The sequence below is a fragment of the Amborella trichopoda genome, chromosome 11 (assembly GCF_054954075.1).
Source record: "Amborella trichopoda isolate Santa Cruz 75 chromosome 11, AtrichopodaSantaCruz75HAP2 v2.0, whole genome shotgun sequence".
Taxonomy (NCBI): domain Eukaryota; kingdom Viridiplantae; phylum Streptophyta; class Magnoliopsida; order Amborellales; family Amborellaceae; genus Amborella; species Amborella trichopoda.
Genome location: NC_142346.1, coordinates 19,163,501 through 19,179,886, shown reverse-complemented (window position 1 = coordinate 19,179,886; position 16,386 = coordinate 19,163,501).

The window sequence follows — 16,386 nt, the reverse complement described above, 5'->3', positions numbered from 1 at the left end:
AGGGCCAGGAACTGAAGTCATCTTGGGTTGAGGACGATGGAGGACTCGATCTTCTATGAGGTTCATGCACCGAGCTCTCTTATGAGCTCCAGAGACATGACCAAAGTGTTGGGGTCGGTTCAAGATGATACTCTTGGGGAAAACCTTCGAGTACCAAGGCTGAAGGTGCTTGCTCGATAAAGAAGGAGCGAGCGGGAGCAGGGTTGACTCATGAGGAGGCCTGAGTCGCGGATGAGGGAAGGCCTGAGATGGCGATGCGTGTGCTGCCCTTGAAGAAGGATCTTGAGGAACCTAGGGGTCCACCAGGGCTCATGCAGGTGAGCTGGCCATAAGAGGCCCAGAACTACGAGCGGGTGTCTTTAAGAGAACAGGTGCAGGCCTGCTCCTTATAGGGTGCACTTGTGTGTGCATAGGAGGAGGATGAGGAGATCGTCTCCTGTGTACTTGGGTTGGCGCAATAATGGTGTTGCCCTGAGTAGTGAGATGCACATGAGTGACATGTGGAAAATCTGACCTTGGAAGGCTCGATTCTGGGCACGGACTCTAGGTAACAGAAGGGTTGCCTTGAAGCGTGACTCAAGTGGGTGACCCACGGGTCTTGTGGTGTATGTAAGGGGTGGAGACCATGGGGTTTCCACGTCTCTATGTTGAGCCACTAGGGATAGAGACCCCTGGTGTAGGAATGTGGGGGGTAGCCTTATGGCGACCCACAGAAGCAATGGCAACTCGCTTTCCTTTTGCAGAAAGGGACTGGGCAGCCTTCCGGCATACCTCAGAAACATGACCGGTAAGTGACTTGTCGGTGGCTGGGGGCATGCTGTGTGGGGTAACATAAGTGACGCCCATGCAAGGCACCTTGGTGGAATTTCCACCAGAGAGAAGAGATGGGGAGTGAGGGACCTTCAAGTCCCTCCTCACACCGGTCCAGGTTAAGACCTGGGAGCTAAACAAGGGGTCTTTGCTCAAGAGGATGGTCAGGAATGAAGTCAAAGGAACTTGTTCCCTAGGGACACTCTTGAAGCAGGGGATACGAAAATCCTCGATCCGGATGAATGGGTTATAAAACCCAGCAGCCATAAGTGAATGTGAAAAGATGATGAAAGTAGATAAAGAAGAAACTAGCCAAATAAGAACGATCCGACTAAGGGGTAGTAAGTCCCTAGTGGAATCGCCAAGCTGGTTACGTGCCTCGATCTCGCCCTTCGGATCCCTAGGGAATCGGGTGGCACATGTCTCAGGTTTTGGGGAAGACCTGAGATGTTTGTGAGATTTCTCTCTCTGGAACCTTGTTCGAAAATGGGGGCAGGTATTACCAACCAGTGAGAGAGAAATTTAAAAGGTGGGTTCGGAACTTACTCAGGCTGACTCGCATGGCCGCCCTCTTAGATCACGAAGAAAGTCCCCCCAATAATAAAATTGGTTTGGAATAGCCTCCCTTGGCTCGCATTCTTCTTATTTTTTTTGTTTTCTACAATCATAAACATATATGGCAAAGGTTACGGGATAGGTGGATCAGACCTCACCCTTTTCCTCTCTGATGAACGTACACAAGCATACGCATTCAAGAAGAAGAAAGAAAGATGGGGGAGAGACGAATTCGAACAAGCGACATGATCAGAGCAATGATTAAGCTAATGGATATTTGGCCTAACGTGGTAGCAAAACAGGCTCGGTAACTAAGATCAGCTCACGGGATCACTACTAGACGTTATTACCGATATCGACGAGCTAGGTACAATGGTCGGTTTGTCATGGCAATGAAGCGGGCCAAGCGAACCTGGCGCAACAACATTACGGCTAGACAACAAGACTGTCATGAGATGCTAATCTAAATCCCTCTTGGTCGAACGAGAGAGCAGCAAAGGAATAGTTAAAGAGAAGAAGGGGATAGACGAAAGGAGAGAGAAGAAATAAGAGGAGATGCAGTCTGCGCTAGACATCACCGACTGTTTCAAGAGATGGGAGAGAGAGGAAGCGGTCGGTGCTAGGTCTTGTCGACTGATAGAAGAAGAAGGAGAAGACCAACTGGCGTTAGACCTCGCCGACTGGTAGAGAGAGAAAAGACAACTGGCGCTAAGCCTCAACGACTGGTAGAAGAAAAGAGAAAAGAATAACCAGCACTAGGCCTCGCCGACTGATAGACAAAGAGAGAGAAAGTCAACCGATACTAGGTCTCGCCAATTGATAAAAGAAGAGAGAGAAGGTCAACAGGTGCTAGGTCTCGCCAATTGAGAGAAGAGGAGAGAGAAAGCCAACCAGCACTAAACCTTGTCAGTTGATAAAAAAAGATAGAGAAAGTCAACAGACGCTAAGTCTCGCCAGTTGACAGAAGAAGAGAGAGAAAGCCAACCGGCATTAGGTCTCACCAGTTGACAAAAGAAGAGAGAGAAAGCCAACCGACACTAGGTCTCGCTAGTTGACAGAAGTAGAGAGAAAGGCCAACAGGCGCTAGGTCTAACCAGTTGGCAGAAGAGGAGAAGGAAGAGAAAGAGAGAGAAGAGAGAGAAAGAAGAGAGAAAAAGAGAGAGGTAAGAGAGAAAGAACGACGAGAGAAAGAGAGAAGAGAGAGAAAGAGAACGAAGAGAGAGAAAGAGAGAAGAGAGAGAAAGAGAAAGAAGAGAGAGAGAAAAAGAGAAGAGAGAGAAAGTTGCTTGCCTAAAGGGTACCGACCCTTTTCCTCTCTCTCCTCTCTCTCCCTTCAAGACGTACTCACAAACTCACGCAAGGGATCAAAATTTTATTGAAACTTTAAAGAATTCACTCAAGACCGAGAGGTAGTGGGGGGTCTGTATGTGTTTATAATAAGGCATTGTCTATTTATATAGAGTTCTGCCCAAACATGGGTGGATTGATCAAAATTATACCCAATTGCTTAAAATTAAGATTTTATTGAATTAAAAGAAGTTTTAAAAATGGGTGCAAAATGATGGTTTTGCCCTTGCCTAACAATGTGTGGAATTTCATAACAATCCTCGTGGCTGCTTGAAAACTTTTGTGATCTTTCGTGGCTGACTCGGGGTTGTTCGGATGCCCATTTGATCGAAAGATTATTATTTTCTTGTAGGGCTCAACGTGGTGATTGTTTTGGTACCAACTTCGAGCCATGAATCATGTTTTTTAGTCATGATCACGAGACTTGAAATTTGTTTGAATCTTGGAAGCTTCGGATCGATAGTGCAGTCTTTCCTTAATGTTTTTCTATGATTTCTTCGTCGTAGCGCACTAAGCATGTCATCATGATCACGTGGCAATAATCGGAACGTGATTTGGAGCCCGAACGAAGATTTCGCAACTTTTGAGTTTTGATCGAAATTTGGAATCCGACGGTCGAAATTTCAGTAAATTCGTCGGCTTTGTGCATGAAATCTAACCGTCCATCATGTACATGGTTTGGTCCAATGATAGCCCTGAACCTTACGCACACAATGGAATTTGTTTTGCATCGATCCGTTGCTAGAGCATCGTGATTTGGTTCATCGAGAGAGGCATGTCGCTGCTAAATTTTCTATAACATTTTCACGGACCGGCAACTTCTCTCTAACTTTTCTCGCTGGTTGGATATCGTCTTGGGGCGTGCCGCATATCAAATCGTTCGTCTTGATGAGATGAATACACTCAACAAATTTGAGAGCAAACCGATTTGGAACGAGTGAGTTACGGGCCCCAAAATGATTGCCAGTGACTGTAAAAACAGCCACCTTTAATGGTATTTTGGTGAAGTGAGGCCATACGGGAATAGTATTCGTCCTCTCCTGTTTCAATGTTTTGCTCATATCTTTGTTCTGGAGTGTCTGATCAAGTCGAAACTTGGCCCATGGAGGTTTTCGACCTAGCCGGATCCAATGGCAGTGGTCCTTTAGGGATTTGAGATACTAAAAATGTAACTCCAGTTGTAGGGTCCGTTTCAAGGTATAAGAGGCCAATTTTCTGAAAACTGTTTCTTTGTGTTCACGGCCTTAGACATGTCTGATCATGATGAAACCTGGCAGGTGGTCTTTTGAAGTGTTGATGACGATCTTGAGTAATTTTGGGGCCATTCTGACACTGTCGAGAATTTTCCACTGCTTTGTAGGCTTTATTTACCTATTTCCTACTAGAGACCAAGATGATGAAAAATATGTTCAAACAAAGAAAACTCTCTCCTATGAAAGAAGAGATGACCACCCATGACATAGATCGAAGTTTTGGCATGAGGTCCATCAGAACCTCAAGGCTAAACGCGATAGAGGTCTTCAAATTTTGACTAGGAAGGTGTCCAAGGCAGTCAAAACAATCAATTCTGGCGACCCTCTTCACCTGAATCCCTTCTACCCCCTTCAGATGATGAAGCCTGAAGAAGAGCTCCATGAGCCCTGTGTTGTTGTTACTGTCATAAAAGAAGACCCACCCACTCAGCAATCACGGTCCCAAGACCATCGAGAACCGGTCCAAACGCGATCAACAAACAAGAGTCGAGTTCAGTTAGGGCATGCTGGCCCCCTGCTGACTGACCTACCATGTACGACCTGTCAATTTCAAAAGCCCTCAAATGCCATTAACATTGACCTCCATAGAGAAACGGTCAGGGTAATGGTTGTAGGTGAGCCCGGGGATGCGCAGGAAGAGCGCATGAACAAGTTTGAGGATATGGTGCGCGCGATGAGGAAAAGATTGATCGTATAGACGCCATACGCCAGTTGGATTACCATGAGATCAATTCCCATCACTTTGATGGGGCACCTCCATGAAAGCCCCCTCCCTCTACCTTACAAGATAATTTTGTCCCTCATCCTATCTCTCAGACAAAATGCTATGGTCACCCATAACTTAAAAAACAGACAAATCCCGGGGATACAGGGTGAGATGCCTTATCAAAGGCCATACCCCTCGTATATTGATCAGGTCTCGTTTTCCTCAGATTATAAGAAAGGGAAGTTTCCTTTATTCAACGGAACCACGTCTTGAACCAGTATATTGCCTACTTCCAAGCAGCATGTCGAGAAACAGCAGCTAACGAGAGACTTCTTCTCCTACAGTTCGTTGAGACCCTCGATGGCCTAGCATTTCATTGGTATGCCAGACTTCCTCCAAACTTAGTACATACATGGGAGGAGATGGAGAAATTGTTCTATCAACACTTCTATGAGGTCGAGAGAGAGGTTCAAACCATCGCACTTCTCACCCTGACTCAAGACCCCGATGAGCCCGTGGATCAGTTCATATCAAGATGGATAAATTTGGCTTCCTGCCATCTTAATCTTATGCTTGAGAAGGAAGCAGTCCAAACTTACGTGCGAGAACATGCGATCCAAGATCACTCTACATGTCGAGGCCTCTAATCCGACCTCCATGTCAAAGTCAATCTCTAAATCAGTTTGCAGAGAAAGTTTATCACGCCACCATGGTAGGATAAGACAACCATCTACAAGCTCAGTAAACAACTGAGGCAATGGTAGCTCTCGGAATAACATACGGGGCGACCAACAGAAAGGGGTAATTAGTATAGCCGTCATGGTCACTGATTCAAAGAAGGCTCCCCAGGCTACCAAGCAACAACAGTCGTATAATCAGGTATGCCCAGAAACCAACCCTAATCGGGGTGATTATTTCATCAGGCATAGGAACAAGGTCTATCCCTTAGAGAGGGAATGGGTCCTTGCATTGTTCCAGTTATTATTGGAACAAAATATGATCCAGCTTCCAGAAGCCAAGTCCCTAGAGCAACCTGTCCTTGACACTCAGGTGAATTATTGTGCCTACCATCGGAGGATCAATCATCCCGCAAATGACTGCTACATGTTGAAAGATATTATCGAGGCCCTAATTCCGAAGGGTCAAATAAAGCTTGAAGACTTAAAGAAGGCCTTTGGAGCAGCCGAGGCCTCCCATGCCGTAACCATCCAAGAGGAACACAAAATGCTTTGCATCCTTTACGTGTTCTTCATTATAATGCATCAGGAAGGCATAATCACACTAAAGTAGGCAAGGAAACCATATCGCCTTGCTAAGGGGGCTGAAGATTGTTGGTGCTCTTACCATCAGATAAGAGGGCATTACCTGTCGAATGCCCAAGCTTCTTGATATATTCGCAAAGAAAATGCGGGGGTGCCAGGAGTTTTACAATCTCCCCATAAGTGATCCCCAAGTCATTCCTCTATCGGGGCAAGAAGATCTCACAAAGCAAGACCTTCCTATCCATGACTCAAACTCCGTCGAATCCTCAACTTCCCAGCCATGAATAGTCTATCATGGCCGAAGCAAACTCAAGTCCGTAAGGCAAGAAGCACTTCACCAAGCTAGAGCTATTCGCAAGCCTAGTGAGATGAATCAAACATCACTTCAAAAAATCAGAAAGAGACGGCCACCAAGGGCTACTTGTCGAAGAAGTAAGACCGCTCAACCCACAGTCGAGCAGGAATTTCTTAGGCTCGTTCCGCCACTGCCAACTTTACTGGACTTCATCCCTGGCATGATCCTTCTTCCTTCTTCATCCGGTCAAGAAGACATTCTCGTGCCATCTCCCACTCAGCACACGTCCAATGAGGGTGACAACGTTAAAAGCACTCCCCAACGGTCTAAGCAAGGGAAAGACCCCCTGCATCCGTCCAACCCTAGTGATGATGTAAAAAGCTGCCCAGATCGATCTAATGAGGGGAACGACCTTAAAAGTCCCCCACTTTCAAACCCTTCTCCTTCTTCTTCTGCTGTTTCTCATTCCCCCTCTTCTACATCCTCTGTGAGTACAACCTTGATATGCTCGGATTTCGAGGCTCTCGATTAAGAATTCGAAGGAATCAATATAAGAAGGACACAGTGGAAACGATTGAGAAAGACCCTGGCACATGCAACAGGATTCCTAACAGTTGTTGATGCCGTGGCAGCTAAAGCCACGGCAGAGCCACAAGAAGCACAAGAAGTCGAAGCCAAAGAAACCCTAGTGGAACCCTGAGCATGACTTTGAGTAGAGACTGAGAGAATCAAATGGGCGAAGCTCCTACTCTCAGGGAGCTTGCCACATGGTGCAAATTTCATGAGCAATACCCACCACGCGGTAGATAAATCTCACATCAGGGAGCACTTTGCAGCCTCCACCGCAAATGTCGGGCACCTTGAAGTTCCCTAGTCCACCACTACCCCCTAATCCAAAGACTAGTCTGCTTATCTCATAACTCTCTAGGCTCCTTTCTAATCCCAATATTTTAAACAATCCACATATTCTCCAATTCCCTGAGACGCTTTTGATCCCATACACTCAGTCTCTTCCAAAACCTCAAACTTTTGTCATGCAAACCAAGCCCACTGTGCAATCAAGTCAGCTAGCTGACCAAAATAAACCTTCTTTACCCAAACCTGCTCCTCAACCCAACATATCACCCAAATCAGTGGCATGACCAGAAGCACAAGTCTTGGATCAAGAAAAGGTGAAATATGATGTGATAAGTCATCTACGGAAACTTCCGACTTTTCTCAGTATCTACGATGCCCTCATGCTCTCGAAGGATTACCGGATGGCTTTGGTTCAAGCTCTCTCTAATCCAGAAGTGTACGAAACCGAAAGCTCTCTCTAATCCAGAAGTGTACGAAACCTATTGAGGTCGACCCGGTAATTTGTAAGGATGTATACAAATCACCTTTTCAGAGGACGATCTACACTTGGGGGAAAATTTTTGTAATCACCCTCTCTTTGTTACTGCATCAACCAAATTATATTAGATGGAGGGTCAGTAATCAACCTTATTCCAAGGAGGATCCTTACTCGATTAGGGTTGGGTTCCGACGATCTTACCCCAACCCATGTCACAGTTCAAGGGTTCAACCAATTAAGAGAGTAGCTAGCTGGCATGGTACGCCTTCGTTTAAAGATCAATGAGCTGAACGATTATGCCTAGTTTCATGTGATCGACACCGACACTTCCTACAATATTCTCCTCGGTCGGCCATGGCTCCATGACCAGGGGTGGTTCCATCAACATTGCACCAATGTTTCAAGTATAGCCGAGATGGGAGATAGCATACGATCTATGCTGATAAAAGACTGTTCCCTATGGTCGTAACTCACTATACCGATGCTAAATATTACCTCACGGTGGCGTCGCCTCAAAAGCCAAATGATGGAGGTCACAAGTCTACAATCAAGACAACGTCTTTGTCCCATGAAGATGTTAAGGATGTTGGGAGAACATTGGTGAGCATGTTCAAAGAGGAAGAAAGGCAAGGCAGAATTTTACCCCTAACCACCCTCCATTCTAACATCCCAACCATCATCCCTTAAGAAACTCCTTCTTCGCTAGAAAAGGAGTCTTCACCCTCTGCCCCCAGTTCTGAGCCACCTTGGCCAAAAGATGAGCCAGAGGTCATTCCTGAGATTGAGCAAGACATGGGGGATCATCTATACACTGGACTAGTAAAAGGTCCTGCATATCCCCATTGTGCTCTTGAAAGCTGAATTGACGCGACAACCGCCATGAAATATTTTTCAAAATCCGGTTGCTATAAGTATATAGGATGCTCCTGGGACCAGTGACCAGCTGAAAGTTCCACTTTTCTCTGATCTCTCAGGAGGAGAGCACTTCAATAAAGAGAAACTTTCTTCCCCTCAAGGGCAGGATCCCCTAGCAAACTTAAGAACCAAAGTTCGCAGTCTCTAGAGTCAGTTGGAGGTCATGCATATTCCTTCAAAACATCTTAAGGAGTTCATGTCAGAGAAAAAAAGCTATGATGAGCTTGAAGTAAATGCGTTACTAATGGAGGCCGAAGCCCCTCCTGACTGGACTATCTATAGCAAGCAGGCTCACCAAATCATGAGGAAAATGAACTATGAACCCTTGGCCAATCTGACATTAAGAGGAGAAAAAGCAACGACTCCCCATTTCGAAGCTATCCAAGTTGTGACAGCCCACCATAGGACTAAACAAGGCCTAGGGTATTAGCCTCTTGTGGCAATAAAAGTGTCAAGGGGCATAAAAAAAAAAACGAGAACTCACATGAGGTGCAGTAAAAAGTAAGAAGAAAATAAAATCATGCAGCAAAGTCAATCAAAAGAGAGAAGCACTTTATTCCTCAGTTAAAAACTTTTACAAACTACTGGTAAGAGGAAATGACATGTTCAGAAACTATCTTATTGATCTCAGTGTTGCACGCTGCGGGAGAAGTCTCGGTGCCCTAGACACACTCCTTCATTTTCAACACCATTTGAGTCTCTTCTGCCATCGCCATAGTTTCCGACTCAATTGTGCCTTTGAGTTCAGACAAATCTTCAACCAATGAGGCCTCCATGGCCCTCCTCTGAACCATCTCCATCTCAAGGCCCACGAATTCTTGTCTCAGTATTCGCATCTCTTCTCTGATTTCAATCATTCTCTTGAAGCTTCCTTGTGCCTCCCTCTTGAGATCATGCTGACGGTTAGTTATCATGGCCTTCTTCTCAATGTAAGCATCTATCTTCTCAAGACGGCACAAGATCGACTCTTCCAAGAAGGCTAGCTTGCCAGTTTCTTCCTAATGATGTAGCACCCCCAACTATCAGCTCTCCAACTCGTTTAGAGTTGCAATAAAATGGGAAAGCACTTCTGGTGCACTCCCAACTGCAATGGTCACAGCAAACTCCTTCAGTCTTGTTAAAGCTTCGCCTAGCTCGTTGAAAGGCAACTCCCTTAAGCCCTAAAAGCCTACTCGAAGCGTGCCTGCAATCATGTTAGAAACCCCGTTAAAAATGGGCCTAATGGTGTTGTTGGGATTACTACTACTGAAGAAGCCTCAACCTGCTCGGGTTCTTCAATGTCAGCCTCCCTGCCTTGACCTTCTCCCATAGGGACCTCTACTTTAGTCCCAGCAGACTCTGAAGAAACATGTTCCCCTTGCTCTTCATCTGCCACTTCAGCAGTAGCAAGTTCAGGAACCGCCTCCTCTCCAGCCGATTCAGCTTTAGCCACAACTTCTTCCATTTGACTTGTACCTTCAACGGCCAGAACCTCAGCCATGAAGAGCTCAGGCCCCTCATCTTCATGACTTGGGACCATGGAGGCAGCAACCTCTCAGTGCCTAGGTGCATCATCAACTATGGGCTCTCCTTCTTGAGTCATAGTCCCTGCCTCGATCGAGGCACTGAGCTCCTGATGCATGGAGACCACATCAACATCAGATTCCCTTCCTGGAGCAGTTTCTTCAGGACCTGCAGCCTCATCAGTAACCATTCAAGCTGCCCCCAACTCAAGGATTGCCCCTGTATTTACCGCCACAAGATCCGGAGTCACCTCCCGATCAGAAGCAATGGCAATGGGCTCAGAGCGGCCGGAATCGTCTGCTTCAGTTTCTGAAGAAAAAGAAGACAATTCAAGAGAAGCAGAAGGTGGTCCAGAGAGGGCATATGTTCCTAAAAGATGAGAAGAGGAAGATCTACCTCTTGGTTTTGACATCATAGGAAGGTTGGCACTCTTGCGCCTCCAAGTACGTCCACTAACTAAAGACGGTGCAGTATCGGCAGAGGTTGAGCGCTTTCTTTTCTTTCACCCTACCGGAGTAGGAGTAGCCATTTCAAATCCATCTCCTTGAGAGGACCCTCCAGCTAATTTACTGTGGGGACCACTCCCGATTAGGGCATTCAAGTCCTGTGGGGGACACTTTTCATAACCAGGGACTTGTCCCCCCACATCCCACTCGAAGATGGGACTAAGATACTCAAAGACACTCCTAATCCTCATCTTCATTGCAAGAAACTCTAGCGAGGCCTCATCAGCTGCTATCTCACACAGAAGTCTTAAAGCTCACGAGTTAGAGGGATAATCTAAGGCAAACACCGCATCAGAAGCAAGAGCATCTGCCAGTCTCCTTTGCCTGGTATCCTGGCGCCAGTTACCGTTAGCCCCTTTCCAAGGGTGATCTTTATCCCAATATCCCTTGCTGGTGATTCTCCACCAGTTTAGTAGGCCTTGGTCGTTTGGACCCTCCTGCCAAAGTGAGGTAATACATATTTGCTGGTTTTTGTCATCTCAAGACACATAGACCAAGAGGTTCGTCTATCCTCTGGCAGTCAGCACTCACGTAAAGTTCCAAACTCTTTTGTCTTCTGCTTATTCACCTTACTCTAACACTCTTTGAAAAATACCGAGAAGGAGCAGCCTTGAGGGAAGTACCCCTCTAACCTGGCACTGTGCAGAGTCCGATTAGGTAAACCTCCCCCTTTGATGCTTAGGATAAACATGAGCTCATTAATGATTGTTGGAGCACCATCTAGCACCTTCCCTAACTCATCAATAAAAGCACGGTCAGTAAAGCTCTCTACCGGGAAGGAAACTCGCCTCATGTTCAAAGAGTCATTCCCGAATAGACCCCGAGCCTCCCCTGGGGTATGAAAGATAATCCTCTGGTTGGCAATCCTCACTAAGAAGGGCCACAATTTATTTCCGAAGCACTGATGCTTGACATAAGTGTCAGGGAAATAGGCCCCTAGCCATCCGTACACATGATGCACAGGGAATGGAGTTTTGAAATCCACAAGAAATGCCTCTCCTCCTATAATGTCATTCCCTCCGTCTTTGCCCTTGTAGGCCTTTCCACAGGAGATGGCCCCCAAGCCATGGTAAATGTTACTCAAGACTGTCTGAGCAAGGGCATACTCACGCCCTCTGGCCATATCGCATGCCACATACAGTACATCTGGATGAATGTCGTCCCCCCAGTCAGGGAGCACGAATTTGCACGAAAATAAAGCCAAATACCCGGCCAAGAAGACATGGTCATCATCGGTCTCAAGTTGATTTACAGGAGGTGCCTCCTTTGCAACTACCTTCCCTTTCCCCTTTGGAGTGCCCTGACCACCCTTGGGACAATCCCCACAAAAGAATTTCACCCATTCCGTGAATGTGACCCTGTTGTTGCCAGACTGGGAGACAATCAACTGGTAGGCCTCGAAGATCTTTTGAAGACTAGGAGGCGGCTCTCCATCCCCTAAGTTAGCACCACCGAAGATGACCGAGTTCGGGGGCACGAACTCGTCATACATGGCCCCGATCATCGAGAGACCTCCAACAAAATGAAGATCTAGTAAAGAGATTACTGCTTCTTCATGTCCAAGAAGCCAGGTATTACTTACATGGCTCCACGTCTCCAGTAACACCTTTATTATGTTGAAGCAACGGTCATGGTAGCTGCCCGAACACTGGACTGCTGCTAATAGTGAAGCACGCTCAAGAGTATTTTTATACGACTCCAACACCTTAGTAGTTCAGAAAGAGTATCCCTTCAAGTATTGGTGCTCCCCTTGAATTCAGAGGCCTTTTGCTGACCACATTAGTAGTCCCTTGGCATGTACCAATCGTTTCCTTAAGGTAGGCAAGTTCTCTTTGGAAGCTATGTTCATATGCATGCAATGAAGAAGTGCCACCCCTTCTTCAGTACTGATGTTGTCGTCATTTCTCTTTTGTACTTCGAAACAAATGGGGTCAGTAATGAAAGTGACACTGAGGGGCCACTCTAGTTCACATACTGGCTGGGTAAGCCAAATGGCCTCACCCCTTGATAAAACCTCGCCTGTAAAATCACAGGCGTCAATTTCACCCTCCCTTGGAAGCCTCTTTACATCAGGAATTTGGTAAGAAGAACTAGCCATTATAAAGGGCTTAGTGGTTTACTCCCAAAAGTTGATAAGGCACTAGATCGGCGCCAGCTGCGTCTGCTAACACTTAACGCCGGTTATGTCCACTAATACTAAGTGTCGGCTGCATCTGCTAACCCTTAGTGTCGGTTGCGTCTGTCAACCCTCAACGCCAGTTGAGCCTATGATGCCCAGCGCCGGTTGCGTGTCAATGGCTGGCGCCGGCTGAGTCTGTCAACACTCAGCGCCAGTTATGTCTGCTAATACTTAGCGCTAGCTGCGTCTGCTAACCCTTAGCACCAGTTGCATCTATTAACCCTCAGCGTTGGTTAAGTCTATTGATGCCCAACGCCCTTTGTGTGCCAATGGCTAGCGCCGGCTTAATCTGTCAACACTCAACGTCAATTGAGATTACCAATACTCAATGTCGGTTGTGCCCTCTAAAGGCTAGCGCTGACTGTGATCGGATCTCTCACACATGCCACAAAATCCAGTTGTGACACCTCGAACTCAGCTATACCGGCTGACAACGGTCTCCACGTCCTGTTGTGACGCCTAACACACGAGCGAATGCCAACTGTCACCACGTCTCGTTGCTCCGCTTGACACATGAAAGAGGTAACCGTACACTTTCCCCGCAGCGGTTCAACTCCCACGACGGTTCACCTCCGGCAACCATACACCTTCCACGACGGTCCACCTCCCATGATCATTCGTTTCCTGCCGGAACTTCTCCTACACGTCCAAAAACCCACTCAAAAACTTTCCTGCCTCTGTTTTTGGTCGGGACATCACCGAACCTCACCGAAAGCGTCTGCAAACTTTTCCTAAGTCCCCGAGAGCCTCTGTGAAATCACAGCAACACTAGAAAACTCACTTAGAGATTTTCCTCTACCGCGTTTTGGCTAGGAAGTCACCAAAACCTCAGTAATGTTACCACAACCCCCCGGGAAACCCCTTAAAACTCCCCTAAAAACCTTTCAAAATGTCTGGAAATGCTCATTGCTACATTCCTCACCTCTTCTACCCTAAAAACAAATACTAAGGTCAGAGCCCTTCCCTCCACCAAAAAGTCCTCTGTGCTAAAAACTCTCTCTGCAACTTCACCAAATTCTTGGCAAAGTCTGCTCGCGGAAGACCTTCCCTGTAAAACCACTAGGAATCTCACTGTTGGAGTCCCACTACTGGCACCCTCTTCTCACTAAGAAAAAGTTTGTTTAAGTTTTTGTTTACCCTTGGTGAAAAGTAAAGAAAATACGATTTTACCCCCACACTACCCTCGAACACCCCTCACAAACTGGAATTCCAGTCGCATCCAAGGGAAGCCAAGTTACGATGAGCTAGGTCGGGCTTTGACTCGAGGCCCGAGGTAATTCTCATCAATCCATGCCCAGCGCCGGCTACTCGGTTGAATTGACTTGGCGCCGGGTGAATTCCAAATAACCCTAGCGCTGATTGACTTGACGTCAGGTGAATTTCAAACAACCCTAACACCAGTTGACTTAGCGCTAGTTGTGTTCAAACGGTATCACGGGTCATTCACAATGCCAGTTGAGTTTTTAACAACCCAGCGTCGGTTGTGTTTTTAAGAACTCAGCGCAGGTTGAACACTTGCAAGAAACAATTATTGTTACACCCGGCGTCGGCTGTATTTCAAGTAGTTTATTGTCGCCCATTTCCAGCTAAAGACATGTATGTCCCACCAATATCCCCAGTGGAGTTGCACCCAGGACATTGCACCCAAGTCGTGACCTATCATCCCCAATGGAGTCAGGAGCGGGCCACTGTCCCTCGTCCCCCAGTAGGAGGCACACCCATACTGCAGCCCATCATCCCCAGTGGAGTTAGGGTCATTCTTACCTCTCAATTCCCAGTGGGTCTGTTTCACACCAAGCTATCTTATCCCCAAGGAGTCGGGTTACATGTCATAAGTCAATTCTACATAGAGTCTCATCTTTCACCCCAGGGAGTAAGCTTGCCCCCCTAATCCCCAGTGAAGTCCACTTCCGTTCATCATCCCTCCTTGGGCCACCATCTCTATCTAAGCCCTCTACTTGTGTATGGCCTAAACCATTTTATCCCCAGGGAGTTGGATTGCCACCCACATACCTATTCCCCATGGAGCTTCACCTACATGGCGACCCACACAACAGTCTAGATGCACGACCCTAAACTGCATGGTCCAAACTATATGACCTTAGACTGTAGCGGAGGTCTAGTTGCACGACCTTAAATTGTGTGGTCCTAGTTGCATGACTTTGAAACTGCATAGCTATGGTCCGTGTTGCATGACTCTAAACTACATAGCCCAGGTCTAGTTGCATGACCCTAAACCTGCATGATCCAAACTATATAACCTTAAATTGTAGCTAAGGTCAAGTTGCACGACCTTAAACTGCATGGTCCTAGTTGCATGACTTTAAAACTGCATAGCTATGGTCCGTGCTACATAACTCTAAACTGCATAGCCCATGTCAAGTTGCACGAGCCTAAAACGGCATAGTCCAAACTATATGACCTTAAAATGTAGGGGAGGTCTAGTTGCAAGACCTTGAACTGCACAATCCTAGTTCCATGACTCTAAACTGCATAACCGCGGTCCAAACTATATGACCTTAAACTACACGGTCCTAGTTGTATGACTTTACACTGCATAACCATGGTCCAGCTGTATGACCTTAAACCATAGTGCACGTCCTGACCGTATGACGATAAACTGCTTTGCACAAGTCCAGGAGGTATGGTCATAAACTCGCACCCACATACGCGCACAAGCCTTTATGCTCACTTTCACGCATGCCTTCCCTAACCTACCTGTTAGTGTGTGTGCATCACCTTCATTACCTCCCCAGTGTGTCTATTCACTTCATCACTATACCTCATTCCTCAGTGAGTCTCACCCACACTCACAAAAAGGTGAACCATCCCTCCATCCAAACTCGTTGTAAGTTAGTGGGTCACCATCGTCCACACTCACATTTCATACATCATCCATCTTTTATAGGTAGCCTCATGTCATTTCCCTAAGTGAGTCAAACCACCACCATACTCACTCCATGGCCTCTACAGACTGTCATCGATCTCCATTATGATCCAGTTGCATGACCTTAAACCATAGTGCACATCCATGCCGCATGACGTTGAACTGTTTCGCACATGTCTTGGAGGCATGACCTTAAACACGCCTTCACAAAAAAAAGAATGATGAAATAACGAGCATGGTGTATACTTGAACATGGGAACGTCATGAGTAATAGAGTTCCATGAAAAAAACAAAACCGGGCACAGTGAAAACTTGAAAGGGCATCGTGAGTAAAAATGGTTGAAAAGGTTAGACATAGCAGAAAGGTCATGGGTAAAAGAGCCCCAGATAACAGGAAGTTGTTGAAACCGTCTTTACGGCGCCGCTTCCCAAGTTCAAGTGAAAATCTGCAAAGGACGCTTAGACTAATAAACAGGTTAATGTAGCACTCCCGGCTTCAACCCTCACTCAAAAAGAATAAAATCCCTGGTGCCATTATGCTAGGAATCCAAAAATATGAGCTTCAAGGAAAATATTTCGACAGCCTGATTCCAGTTGCAAAAGGACTTCAAAGACATAAGACTTGCCAAGACGGGAAGACAAGTCACATGACGAAGAACATTATTCCCACGAGGTCACAAATACACTTTAGAAACAAACATTACAAAGGCAAGAAATTGGCAAAGCCAGGGTGAAACCTGCTAAAGACTTCAGCTCGCTTAGTCGGCAGCCCAGACCTTCAGGATAAGCTAATAAAACTGTCCCCGACTGGACCCAGTAGACGAGACCTACA